We start from the raw sequence: 13,909 nt of genomic DNA on the forward strand, positions 1-13,909 counted from the left end.
AAATAGACTATATATGCAATAAATGCAATGCAAAAAAAAATTGGGTAATGAGCCAAGCAGATTATGTTGCGCTGTTGTAAAGGTTGTTGCTTCTGAGATTCAAGAGCCCCCACAACAAATTAAAAACTTTCTTATCGGAGTACATCCGTTATCAACGCACTTTTTATATAATATAATATAATATAATAATAAATATGTAGCCGAAAATTTTCTGTAATTTTCCCTTTTCCAAAAATAATTGGTGTTAACATGTATAATTATTCATCCTGAGACCGAAAATCGCTTTTTTGAAATTTTTGTTTGTATGTCTGTCTGTCTGGATGTTTGTTACCTTTTCACGCGATAATGGCTGAACGGATTTCGATGAAAATTGAAATATAAGTTAAGTTCGTTGTAATTTAGATTTTAGGCTATATGGCATTCAAAATATTTCATTTAACGGGGCCTGAATTAAATCGAAATATCTCGCTTATTATTGTTTTTTTGTGAAAAATGTTACATAACAAAAGTTTCTTTAAAAATGATTTCCGATAAGTTTTATTCTATGCAAAATTTGGTAGGTCTGATAAACTTTTAAAATAATAATACAATACGTTTTCACCGCCGCCTCAGATTGTAGCGTTGTTGTTCCTGCAGTAATTCCCATGTGCAAAATATAAAATTTTTTGAGTAGGAAGAAAAACCACATTTATTCATTCCATAGCAATGGTACATAGGAGATCGTGAATTCTTACATTTTCGAAAGAAAGAAATATAATTACATATCACTGTTTATGCTGTATCACTATTTAAGTTATTTGAAGGTTTCAGAACCATAGTGGGCCAAGCGCCATTTACTGAAGACGTAGAAAACAAGGGTTAAAATTAAGTAATTACCTTAATTCAATGGAACCATATAGCAAGTAATATAAAGTTTACACATTAAAACTAAATTATATGTCAATCTTCATTAAACTATAGTTGTGTGTAATAACAAATAAGAAACATGTTAAAGGAATTGTCATTGCACCAAATGAGTGCTCTCTGGACCAAAATGATCGCAATTTAATTATTTAAATACAATTTCAATTAAGTAACATATTAAACGATTTATCCTTCTAACAAACACGAATGTTCCCTGGATCAAACGTCCTATTTTAATTACGTAATTACTTTACATTTATTTCTAACAGGTGCAGCGGAGCGCACGGGTACGTTTAGTTAATAATAAAGTACAATTCATAATATTAATAATAATACTCTGTTTTAAGATTTACATATTCCGAATCTCCATTTTATTTTACGTATGAATGCGTAGAAATTTTACACATTCATCCGTTTCGTGTCTTTTAACTATTTAGTTTCATGGACTTCAAACTTGAGACAAGTATAAGTGTATAAAATCATGTTGAGTAGGCCATAAAACCAAACAAAACACTATCACTAACCAAACTTCACAACATATGCTGAAAATGAGAACCATTCACAGCCAAACAGTGTCCTAGTCTATCACGAAAACAAGTCATTTTGTTTTTCTCACAGTATGTTACATAATCTTTCTCGCAGTTGCATGACGGTTATTGTAGAGTGAAGCATACATGCAGGTTCTACAGTTTCCTTAACAATAATGGAAGACCTTCCAGGAATAAGAATGTAACCAAAAAATGTATAATATAGGTTTCAGGAGAAAAGAAAATAATTTCAGAGACATATTTTATTAGGCCTATAATCATTTGATTAATCAAGGATAAAAGTTTATTCAGCTATTGGATGCAGTAATTTATTGTTATAAATGAATGCTTCAAAATTACTTTTTACATCGAAGTCACATATTTCATTAATTTGATGTTACATCCTTTTTCCGAGGAGATCTTCAATTTATAAAATAAATGCAGTTAAGAAGTTGTTTTATGAAAGAAGTGCAGAAACTAGCTGCCTTCGTTGTCCATACATTTTCGGCACCTCTAAAAGAAACTAACCATCGCGTACAGAACGTTCCTATGCAGTTGTCCCAGGTAGTAATGTTCCGTCGGCTTACGACGGGCGAAGCACCCGTCCCGCTTAGGTAGAGGGTGGTGGAGTGGGAACGACCTGAGTAGGGAAGCGTGTATGCCGGCGTATGACCACTAGCCGCCCGCTAACAGTTTTGAGGTACAAGCTGGAGTGGAACGAGTCTGCATAGAAATGCTCTGTATTTCTTGTGATAATGGTTATCATCTTCTAAAATATGTTGTGTAGAAGACAAACTCACATATCTTGAGAGAACTGAAACTTATTACCCGTCATTTTCACTATTTTTCACTTGTCAGTAAGAACTACAGCGAGTGATGGATAATAATTAGTACAGCCCGGATGTTTGGCAAAATGCCTTTTTTACTGGGTGGAAGTAAATCATTATTTGCATAGATATAAATGTGATTTGGAGTAAATCAGAGTGATAGTGCTAATTTTTATTTTACCTGTTTTGCCTTTACTAATAATATGCCTTTTTTCTCTCATTTTAAAGCAATATTTCTTGTTTATTTGTAATTTTCTAATTAATTGTAATGTGTATGAATGACTAACTTTACTAACAAAAGTAAATAAAAGTAATTTATTTCAGTGCTTAATCTGCTAATAATCGTGCTTTAATACTATTGTAAGTTGTAATATGAATAATGATCGACGATCCACAGTTACAAATATATTGTCATGTCTTCACCATACCAATAATCAGCTTTATAATTTTAAATATTAAGCTCGCTCTCATAGAAGTTGCCACGTACCATTTCCAATTGTTTGCTTTCATATTTTCAAATCCTCTGTTACAGTTTTGTGCTACTCGTGTTTATTATTGTAGGAGAAAGAAATTTGAGTGAGGAACTGTCAATTATTGTCGGGTGACAACCATGGGTTAGCTTAGAATGTCTAAATTCAGTAAACCATTGCAAAGTAAAGTTCATGCTTACGTTAGTGAATTTGATGCCCATGTGTTTTCAACCGATGGAACAGATTTGTTATGTAAGATTTGTGAAAAGACAGTTACTCACGAAAGAAAGCATTTTATAAGTCAACATGTGTCACGTACGAAGTAAATATGTGAGTTATGTTGATATAATTTAAATTTATTGCTAAAATATATTTAAAATTTATAATGCCTTTTTAAAAGATTATTGTGCCTTTTTCTAGGTTTTTTATTGCCTTTTTTGCTTGCTTATTTTAACTGTTAGAAATGCCTAACTTTCCGGGCTCTAATAATTAGTTTTCTGCGAGCCAGCCATAATGGCTCGGGGAGATCATCTCGCTTACCACACGATACCTCCGTACTGGTTGGATGATCGTTCACCTCTGCTAAGGCAGCAGGCCGGTCGGCCATGGCTCTTGATGGGCTGTCGCGCCACGGATTTTTTTTAATTACCTTGCGTCTTGGAAGAATATGCTGCCTTCTGACAGGAGCTGGCTAGTGAATGTTTTCGGGTTTTGTCCACATCTGATATTTGTTCTCGGCTTCAGAAACATGTATAATATACGTACAAAAATGCTGGATAAACCTACTAAAACTACGTTTGGTGACTAGGTTCAGATAATACATTGAATCCTTGTAGCTGAAGAGGGTTCGATCACTTCGATCATATGCACGTCGTCACTGTAATCCGGGCGTACACGTTCTCGGAAATATAATCAGTTTGTTGCCAGGATACGACCCTGAAATGAATCCGTAAGGTTCACATTCCTATATATAAACGCATGTCTGGTGGACCTTTAGAATAGTCCGGCACTCCATCATAAACATGAAACTTGTAAATGAGTAGGTATTCTATCAGTTGATCTTTCTAGACAGATCAAGGGCCTCTTCTGCAGGTTCTTTGAACTTGTAAGCGTATATGTAATGGGATTAAATTTGGATATATACCATCTAGAGACCCATTTAAATGTGACATTTATTTCTTGAGATTCTGACCTCGATGTTTCCTTTACTTTCACGCTTCATCAACTTTATTTAGCTGTAGTTGAGCAAAATGTGATAATTGATGTTTTCTTTAATAGTTGGTGATTTAACGACGCTGTATCAACTACTCGGTTATTTAGCGTGGATGGGATTGGTGATAGTAAGGTGGTATATCTGACATTCGCCTTACAGGTGGAGAAAACCTCGGAAAAACCCAACCAGGTAATCAGCCCAAGTGGGAATCGAACCCACTCCCGAGCGCAACTCCAGATCGGCAGGCAAGCGCCATAGCCTTCTGAGTTAAAAATTAGTCTTTCCTATTGTTAATCAACGGTTAAAACATTGTTAGTTTCTCTAATAATTTAAGGTCGGGGCAGCAATTTATAAGAATTATAAGATGTCCCTAAACTTCCTGGCAACACTGTATATGACGCAGTGAATATCTCACCATTGCACAAAGCTACTGTACTCTCTAATGAAATCTCACTCACGAATCACGACTGACTGCACGCGGTAAGAACGCCGCAGTTTCATGGAGGGGAATGCCGGCGATTGCACGGGGCTTGGGCCGCCTACGAGCCGAGCAATGCTTCGGGACTTTTAAAGTGCCCGCACTGTAATAAATTAATAAGACTTGACTCGCTGAATTTTAAAATGACATTTACATGACAGGAATAAAGACACTTGTAGGCTATTGCACTGAGGAACTGTATGAAACTTAAAGGTAAGAGAATGGAGTCCAGAACACGACATGTGCATTTATTTCCCTAGTAGTACATGTACCGATAATTAAAATCTTTTCCCAGATCGCCGTAGCTTTGATTTGCTTCTTCTACATCTAATTCCAGTAGATAGAAATGATAGTATGCAGTTGATTACGTATACAGAGAGGAATAAATGTTAATACATTAATTAAATTCCCCACATTCCGCAAACTGTCAAAGTCCACACTTGGACTAGTCGTTTACATTTCGCAATGCTAAAGAAATGAGATGACAGGCAAGTGAAATGGGAAAGGGAATTACAAATGACTTGACAAAAGGTAACATGACAATGTAGAATAACGGGTAAAGAGTCCTTGCATGAAGCACAAAAATTGTGTGCACAAAGGCGGCGACCGCAACCCCGCAGGCCTGTCAGGCAATGACATGCTGTCGCTCGCCCCTTTCACTTTGCGCTGTAGTTTGTAACAAATTCCAACCTGGGCTGTAATTGTACATGAAATCCCTGATCACAAATTCATTGATTGTTCAGTGATGTGTAAATGTTATGAACACGTGAAAAAATGGCTAAGTGGAAGACGAAGGGATTGAATATAAAAATCATCTTACGTATTGTTTAGCAGCTTATATACGCAAAACTTTTTTCAGTGTGTAAATCTTTGTCCATCGAAATGCTATTGTTGGCATTATAACTCTGTGAAACAGTACGTCACTCAATTGAAGAAATTTGCTGAGATGTTGAAAATTTATTATTGAAGTCAAGTCTTCTTTCCAAAAGCTGCCTGCTTGTCATTTCCTTCCTCTTCATTAATTTTTTTTTTCAGATTTAATTACCGGAAACTTTGTGGCCAACGTCACTCTGTTTCCTTCTCATTTAGACCTCTGTTTTGTCTTATTTGAGGCATATAACGGTAAGCAGACAATTTAATGGTAAAGAAACCATATTCTTTGAAAATTATACATTCTTCAAGGCAGGATCTTAATTTGTAATAGCTTATCAGATCTCACAAAATTCATTGTAGACCACATGTTACCACTGAGGTTAGGTTCATTACATACGATAATTACGTCCTTGGGGTTGTTTCTTCATAATCATTATCAGATGAAGTAGGAGGAATGTAATCATCAGGGTAGTCATCAGAACTTTGATATCTCACTTTTATTATGCTGATAGCTGTTCCCCATAGAAAAAAAGTATCGGTATACTGGTATTTCTTTTCAATTAATTATAAATAATGTGACCACATTACTCATATGTTTATCAATACGTCATGAAAGTTACAAATAAAATATGATATCATGCTTAGCTGTGCATCGCACAAATTGAATTCCTGGATATTTGCGAGAGAATAGTAGCAGCTTGCAGTTAGAACTTTGTCAAAACAAATATTTTCAAAAGTTGTCATCAGATAGAACTCTGTCACATTGCTAATTCCTTCATTTTTCAACAAATTGTGCTGAAATGTATTTATAAGCTAGACAGTATTATAAAGAATGATTACAAATGGAAAACACATTTTTGCCAATTTTGTTAGTTAGAACCTTGTCAAACCAAGGCCACGACATAATAATTAAGGCGTTCTCTGGAATAACAACTTAACTTCTATTACGTCGTCTTTCCATTTCCAGCATATAGGCTATTGAATTCTTAATAACACATGTACCTCCTGACAAAATATAATTTCCCTTCAACAAACACAGCGCCTTTCAGAAACATGTTGAATGTCGTCCTGTGCAATGTTGAAGAGATCTGAAATGTTCGATGCTCTGTAGCTCAAATTCAATATTTTGCAGTTAAGTTCTTGTTCGAGAGAACGCCTCAATTGACTATAAAGAAATCAACATAGAAGCAATATTTCATTCGCTTCAAGCATAAAAGGCATCGTTTTTTGACTACGCTTCCGTAAAAATTCTGCACTCTTTTGAAAGATGGCCCTCTTCCTCACTTTGCGTTACATGTTTTTGTAGTACTTTCCTCGCCCCCCCCCCCCCCGCCATCGTAAAGGTTACAGTAAAGAAATTCAAATTTATTGAATGTTCGCCCTTGTGCTTTGGTTATAGTTATAAAGAAAGCTGGAATTATTGGAAACTGTTTTCTTCTCAATTTGAAGGGTACATTTGCATCACTTGGTGCTATGGCTGTCCATGGTATAACCCTCTTAGTTTTGTTATTTCCACCTAAACTTTTTCCATCACTATAATTATCATGAAAGGCAGTTATAATTTTATCTTGTGTCATTAAGTTATAACTTACAGGCCAATTTTCGAATTAACATTGACAATAACAAAGCAACAAAGTCACTTATAACTCACTCTTCAATGTAAGGTTCAAAATTGTATGCATATGAAATACTAGCATAATTATTAACATCACAACATAGTTATATTATTAGAAAAATCTATCTTTAATAACATTCTACCGTTTTAATCATCATGACTGAAAGCGACAAGTTGCAAAATGTTGGTCACACTAAACTCTGTCACCAGTTAAGCACCTTCCTCCCCTCTCTTCCTATGGAGGAATGCATTTCTACACGGGTGCTTTGTGCATTCGTCGTACTTAACCTCGGAACTGCTCAGTGCACATGTAGCAAGTCCGCCAACTTGAAAAAGGCTAATCATATGGTTTTGTTGATTGCTGGAGTCACGTGATGCCATATCCGTGACGTATTTGTACCTTCCAAGCAAAATAATTTGAGGGTTGCCTTTTATAATATAGTATATAGATTATAATGTTCTACGTAATTCTTTATTTAGCGCACTTTTTCAACCACGGAGTTATTAAAAAATTGAGATGGTAATAATTGTAATTCTTCATTTATAGCACTTTTCCAAACCCACCAGTGTAGCTCAAACGATAGCTCGTTTACCTGCTGATCCGAAGCTGTGCTCGGGCGTAGGCGATTCCCACTTGGGCTGATTGCCTGGTTGTTTTTTTCCTATGTTTTCTCCAAGAATATGTCAGATAATCTATGGAGAATCCTCGGCCTCATCTCGCCATCACCAATTCCATCGACTCTAAATAACCTGATAGTTGATACAGCGTTGTTAAATAACCAACTTAAACACCTTTCCATTAACTAACTAAAGTTATAATTGTAATTATTTAGAATATGTTTTCAGCCACAAAGACTGTTCGGAGATAATGGGGATATGACGACATGTGAGAAAATTGTAACCTATCTTTTCCATTCTCTCCTTTTCTTCCTTTCTATCTACGCTGACCTTTCCCCTAATTTGTCTTCTTCCTTCCTCTTTTTCTGTTCTCTCTAACTGCCCTTGTTTCTTTTTCTTCTCTATAGGCTATTTTTGTTCTCGTCCTCTCTTTTCTTATGATCATAATATACAGTATCTTTCTTGTTTCTTCTTTTACTTTTTTTTCCCTATTTTATGTATTTTCTTCCTATGCACTTCCTTTATACTCTGTTTTCCTTTTTTATATGTCTCCTGTCTTCTCTTTCTTCCTTTACCTCTTATTTTTTACCTTACTCTTTTCACTACTTATAGGCCCATTTTCCCCCATTTTATTTCTCTCCCTACCTCCTCTTTTCCTTTTTATAATGCTTCTTTGCTTTTTTCTGTTTATTTTTCTATCTCTCTTTTTTTGTCATGTTTTTCTTCTTGTGTTTTTCACCGTATCTACTCCCGTAATTCCATTTTCACAGAATTCGAAGTCGAAAAGAGGAGAACGGGGGGAGTTGCGCTGTGACAATATATTGAGAATAACATAGTCATAAATAACATAAAAAATAATCCATGTAGACCTACTAACGAAATTAATGTTTAGACATAATATTGAATATATATATATATATATATATATATATATATATGTTTCTTTTGCGGTTTCTATTACTTTGTAACGCTGTGAGTTCTAATGTCATTAGCCCGAGCTTTACTAATCTCGTATCATGGCGTTAATTGTTAAACTGCGCGCGTAAAATAATTGTGTCAAAATTAACTTTTTAATTTCGTAAAGAAAATAAACGTCAGACATATAATATAGGGGAGAGTTAGCCAAAACAAGATACTTAGCGCGGAATAGCTCATTTCTTCGAGATCACTGAAAGGGATAAAAACAATTATTGTTTATGAGTCCCTTAAGGAATGTATTTTAATAAGTGATTTGGAAATGTGCTCTGTACCACAGTGCTTAAGAGGAAAATAATGTTTATTGAAAGTTGTGCAAGTGTCTCATTTTGCCAAACTGGTTGGACAAAGCGGGATAGTTATATAAATCAATTGAAATTGTTGTAATATTAATGAATAAGTCACAAAAATTGCACATAAAACATGAGTGTGATCAAAACAAATTAGTTCCATGTCAAATTGTACATTATATTGCTATTAATTATTATAAATATTACAATTATTCAGATTGAGAAATGTTCACTTAAAAATCGGATATGAATTCATCACAATCTTCTGGATCCATGCTACTACACTCCTCGTGAGTCGACTCTTGGCATTGGGCACAAATAGAATACGAGTACATGAGGTTGTACTTAATTGTTCTGGGAAAACAAGACACTATCCCGTTTTGGCCAGCCGCGTGATATCTCGTTTTGTCACACCCGCATTGAAATTTAGAATATGAAGCATCGATAGTTACGAAGAAAGATATTGAATTTAACTGAACTACAATAATTGAAGACTAATAACTATAGAATTATTTCAAGCACTTGGGAGCCTATCTAATATAAATAAATAAATATGGGAAATGCCTGTTATTACTCGGTTGAGAAGCTTTTATCATCCAGTCTGCTTTCAAAAAATCTGAAAGTTAAAATTTATAAAACAGTTATATTACCGGTTGTTCTTTATGGTTGTGAAACTTGGACTCTCACTTTGAGAGATGAAAATAGGTTAAGGGTGTTTGAGAATAAGGTGCTTAGGAAAATATTTGGGGCTAAGAGGGATGAAGTTACAGGAGAATGGAGAAAGTTACACAACACAGAACTGCACGCATTGTATTCTTCACCTGAAATAATTAGGAACATTAAATTCAGACGTTTGAGATGGGCAGGGCATGTAGCACGTATGGGCGAATCCAGAAATGCATATAGAATGTTAGTTGGGAGGCCGGAGGGAAAAAGACCTTTGGGGAGGCCGAGACGTAGATGGGAAGATAATATTAAAATGGATTTGAGGGAGGTGGGGTATGATCATAGATACTGGATTAATCTTGCTCAGGATAGGGACCAATGGCGGGCTTGTGTGAGGGCGGCAATGAACCTCCGGGTTTCTTAAAAGCCAGTAAGTAAGTAAGTAAGTAAGTAAGTAAGTAAGTAAGTAAGTAAGTAAGTAAGTAAGTAAGTAAGTAAGTAAGGGGCCTACCTACTGACTGTCGAAGTTCAGTGCCTCGTTATGAACACCTTAACACGAAGGAAATATTTTAGGAAACAGGGCGTTTTCTAAATTCTAATCCACACAACACACACACGAGGAAGTTCTCACCAAGTATTTGTTGCTCGTTGAAGAGCTTGCGTATACGAAGGGAATACATGCCTCATTTGGGAGATGTCAGCATTTCCCTGTGGAAAACGTGGTATCCTGTTTTGCCGTACCACCTTGTTTTAACCAATTCTCCCCTATATACTTTATACTGTACTACTTCAAACAAAAAATCCAGATCATCTTCCGCGTCGTGAGAGAAATCATGAAAATTGCGGGAGGGGGGGAGGATTACGCGAGTAAATACGTCGTAACTCCTATTTCATTATTTACTATCTTTTTGTTTCTCATTTTTATTTCACTTCTCCTTTTCCGTTTATTATCTCTTTTTCTTACAAATATTACGAAGTTTATTACAGTTTTATTAAACATCCCACGTACAGACCGATTATTTAGTCCTGACAGCTCAGCGACGCGAAAGAGGGGAAGTAATAGGAGTAGTGGTGAGAGTTCCGGAGTAGAAATAAGGGCAAACAGTCGGTAAAGGAATGCAGTACATTGTACTAGAAACATACCGCACGCACGACATCCGATCGCTCCGAAGGCAAGCGAGAGACTAACCCAAACACCCTTGACGTAACTAAATGGACTTGCCTGACCAGGTGCACATCTTCGGCGACTGTCAAGACTAAATAATCCTACTGTACTGCAAACTCTTCTCCAAAACGACAACGCAAAATTTCAATTAGCACTATTGTGCACTGAAAGAATCGAAAATATTCATGACTTTGGATCGAACGTGCTTGTCTATTATAATCTGGTCAGTAGGGATACTGTATATTGACATTTTCCTTGGCATTGTTAAGTTGTGGTTTTGAAAGTAACATGACAGATTGTTACCACAATAAGTCATTCAAGTAGCCTGAAGCGGTCTCTATTTTTGAACGCTCTCATTATGTTGACAAAAACACGTACAACTCTTTCGAATGGTAGCCTATATAGCTAGCGCTAAGCAATTATGAGTCTCTTAGAAAGGTATGGACACAAAAGAGAGATAAGGAAGCTGTACAAAGGCGCGTGTCTGTCATAAAACATTAAGCCTCTTATTGTTTACATAAACTTTTCAAGCATCAACAAATGTTCCCTTAAAAAACACGACACGAACGAAATTCATTGGACTATATAATGTAATAAGAATACCTCTTTCACAAAGTTGTATTCAGAGAAGTTCTGATCAGTGCTGGCTCTAACGCAACTCAATTACCAAACATTGTTAGATCATTATAATCATGATCAGTGAGCAGAATCCAAGCTACATCTTCCTCCTTTAAAACATTATTACCAAATAGATTGTTGTTAGATTCTTGGTAGATTATGTGAAATTTGTGGTGGGTGAAGCGGCCAACCACTGCTGCTCCATTACTGCCATATCATTATCTGATAGCCGGTTTGGTAACTTAGTTAGCAGAGCGCTGTCTTGCGGACCAGAGTTCAAATCTCGACGATGACTGTTGTATTTGTGGTGGACAAAACCAAGGTTGTGAGGGCTTTTCTCGGGGCTCTCTCGTTTTTCCTAGTCATTCCACCAGCACTTTCCACAATTCCTCTTGCATTATCATCTCCATTTAAAAAGTAGGGCTTATCCTGTGCTGAGTGACGTCGAATCCACCGTCCGTCACTATGGATATTCCTTGCGGTCTGTCCAAAGTTTGGTAGATGGTGAATTCTAAACAGCTCATGGATTTGTATAAAGAGACACTGAAGTCCTCACAGAATTTAACCCCCTGACGAGGATATTAGGACTTATATAGTTGTATGAGGAACGGCAGATCATCACCAGATGCGTGGTATATGTGAATATGAAGGCTGGAGAGAAATACGTAGTATGGCCGATCATAGGCACCAAATTCTTTGAAATATTGGGGAGCAGGACTCTGCACAGAATCCGAGAATATTTTAATTGCTGTTTCTAAAAATTTCCCTACAGATTTTATTACAGAAAATAACATCGTTAGGTTTTTCATATAATACCCATGGAAACTGCTTAATAGTTACATCGCAGCCTCTGATCACTTACGCACCCATCCGCAAAAACGATCATCACATGAAACTGAATGTTGATATGGACTTTTTAAATTTCGTAACAAATTTAACTGTTTATGAAAAAATGTTTAACATCAATAATGAGGTAATTGATATTAATCAGAAATTGCTAAAGTAACATTCTATGAAATAATAGGATTCTAATATACAGTGTGCATTATTTAATAACATTCCACCTAAAATTGGCAATACAAATTGTTACAAGAATTTACAAACAAATTTATGGTTAATTTCTGCATGACTAGCATACTTATAACAATTACAAATTTCAATATTCATGTGGTGTGGTGTCGAACGGTGCGGTGTGGTGTGGTGTCGTGTCGTGTGATATGGTGTGGTGTGGTGTAATGTAGTTCTCGAGATGTCACCCAGTTCCTCGCTGTGTGATGTCGCCCAACTTCTCGCTACGGTATGATGGAGTTGTTCTCGAGATGTTACCCAGCAACTCGCTGTGGTTTGCTGTAGTAGTTGTCGAGATGTCACCCAGCAACTCGCTATGATCCTACAATGTAGTAGGTCTCGAGATGTCACCCAGCAACTCGCTATGATATGATGTAATAGATATCGAGATGTCACTCAGCAACTCGCTGTGATATAATGTAGTAGATCTCGAGATGCCACTCAGCAACTCGCTATGATATTATGTAATCGATTTCGAGATGTCACCCAGCAACTCGCTGTGATATAATGTAGTAGATCTCAAGATGCCACTCAGCAACTCGCTATGATATGATGTAATAGATATCGAGATGTCAGTCAGCAACTCGCTGTGATATAATGTAGTAGATCTCGAGATGCCACTCAGCAACTCGCTATGATATTATGTAATCGATTTCGAGATGTCACCCAGCAACTCGCTGTGATATAATGTAGTAGATCTCGAGATGCCACTCAGCAACTCGCTATGATATGATGTAATAGATATCGAGATGTCACTCAGCAACTCGCTGTGATATAATGTAGTAGATCTCGAGATGTCACCCAGCAACTCGCTATGATATGATGTAATATATTTCGGGATGTCACCCAGCAACTCCCTGTGATATAATGTAGTAGATCTCGAGATATCACCCAGCAATTCTCTGTGATGTAATAGTTCTCGAGATGTCACCCAGCTACTCGCTGTGATGTAGCACATCTCGGAATGTCGCCCAACAATTCCCTGTGATGTGATTTAGTAATTTCGAGATGTCGTCCAGCAACTCACTGTGATATGATGCTGTATTCTCCAGGTGTTACCCGGCAATTCGCTGAGGTGTGGTGTAGTAGGCCTACATCTTCATATGTTCAATTGAGACGACATTGCTGTTGTTATTTTGTATTAAATTTTTTCTAAGTTGTAATAGTTTCTATTCTCCTTGAAACTGCGTATTTCCTGCATCGAAATTATGTTTAATATTTTGTGCCTACCTCATTTCCTTATTAGAATAGACATTTGTTCTTCTTGGAAGGTTGTGGGCAAAAGTTGTGATATTTTTAGGAATATTTCTTTCCTCAGTTGATGTTGTCTTGAAGAATAGATGATTATTAAGAGTTCATTTGTTAATCAATGATGGAGGAGGAGGATTGATTGAAGTAGGAATAGTTAGCGATAAATTGGATTCATTTCTCATATGAGAAGAAGTTGTAATTTATTGTTGTATTTATTAATGTTTGTAGGAAACAGTGGTTATTTTTTTAAGGAGTTTATTTCTTTTCATTGAAAGAGGAAGGCTATATGAGAAGTTCGTTGATATTTTGCAGAATTATTATTATTATTATTATTATTATTATTATTATTATT

The 13,909-nt window shown here is 36.2% G+C and overlaps 1 protein-coding gene across 3 annotated transcripts in view; it reads left to right on the forward strand.

The window, feature by feature from the left end:
* Positions 1-13,909, forward strand: part of LOC138706208 (uncharacterized) — a 110,592-nt gene that overhangs the window by 60,798 nt on the left and 35,885 nt on the right. The window contains exon 2 of one of the 3 annotated variants that reach the window (XM_069835236.1): positions 5,454-5,540. The exons of the other annotated variants lie outside the window; for them this stretch is intronic. The gene's annotated coding sequence lies outside the window, so the exon portion shown is untranslated. The remainder of the gene's footprint in view (positions 1-5,453; positions 5,541-13,909) is intronic. 3 annotated transcript variants of the gene reach the window in all.

Source organism: Periplaneta americana, chromosome 9 (genome assembly GCF_040183065.1).
Source record: "Periplaneta americana isolate PAMFEO1 chromosome 9, P.americana_PAMFEO1_priV1, whole genome shotgun sequence".
NCBI lineage: Eukaryota > Metazoa > Arthropoda > Insecta > Blattodea > Blattidae > Periplaneta > Periplaneta americana.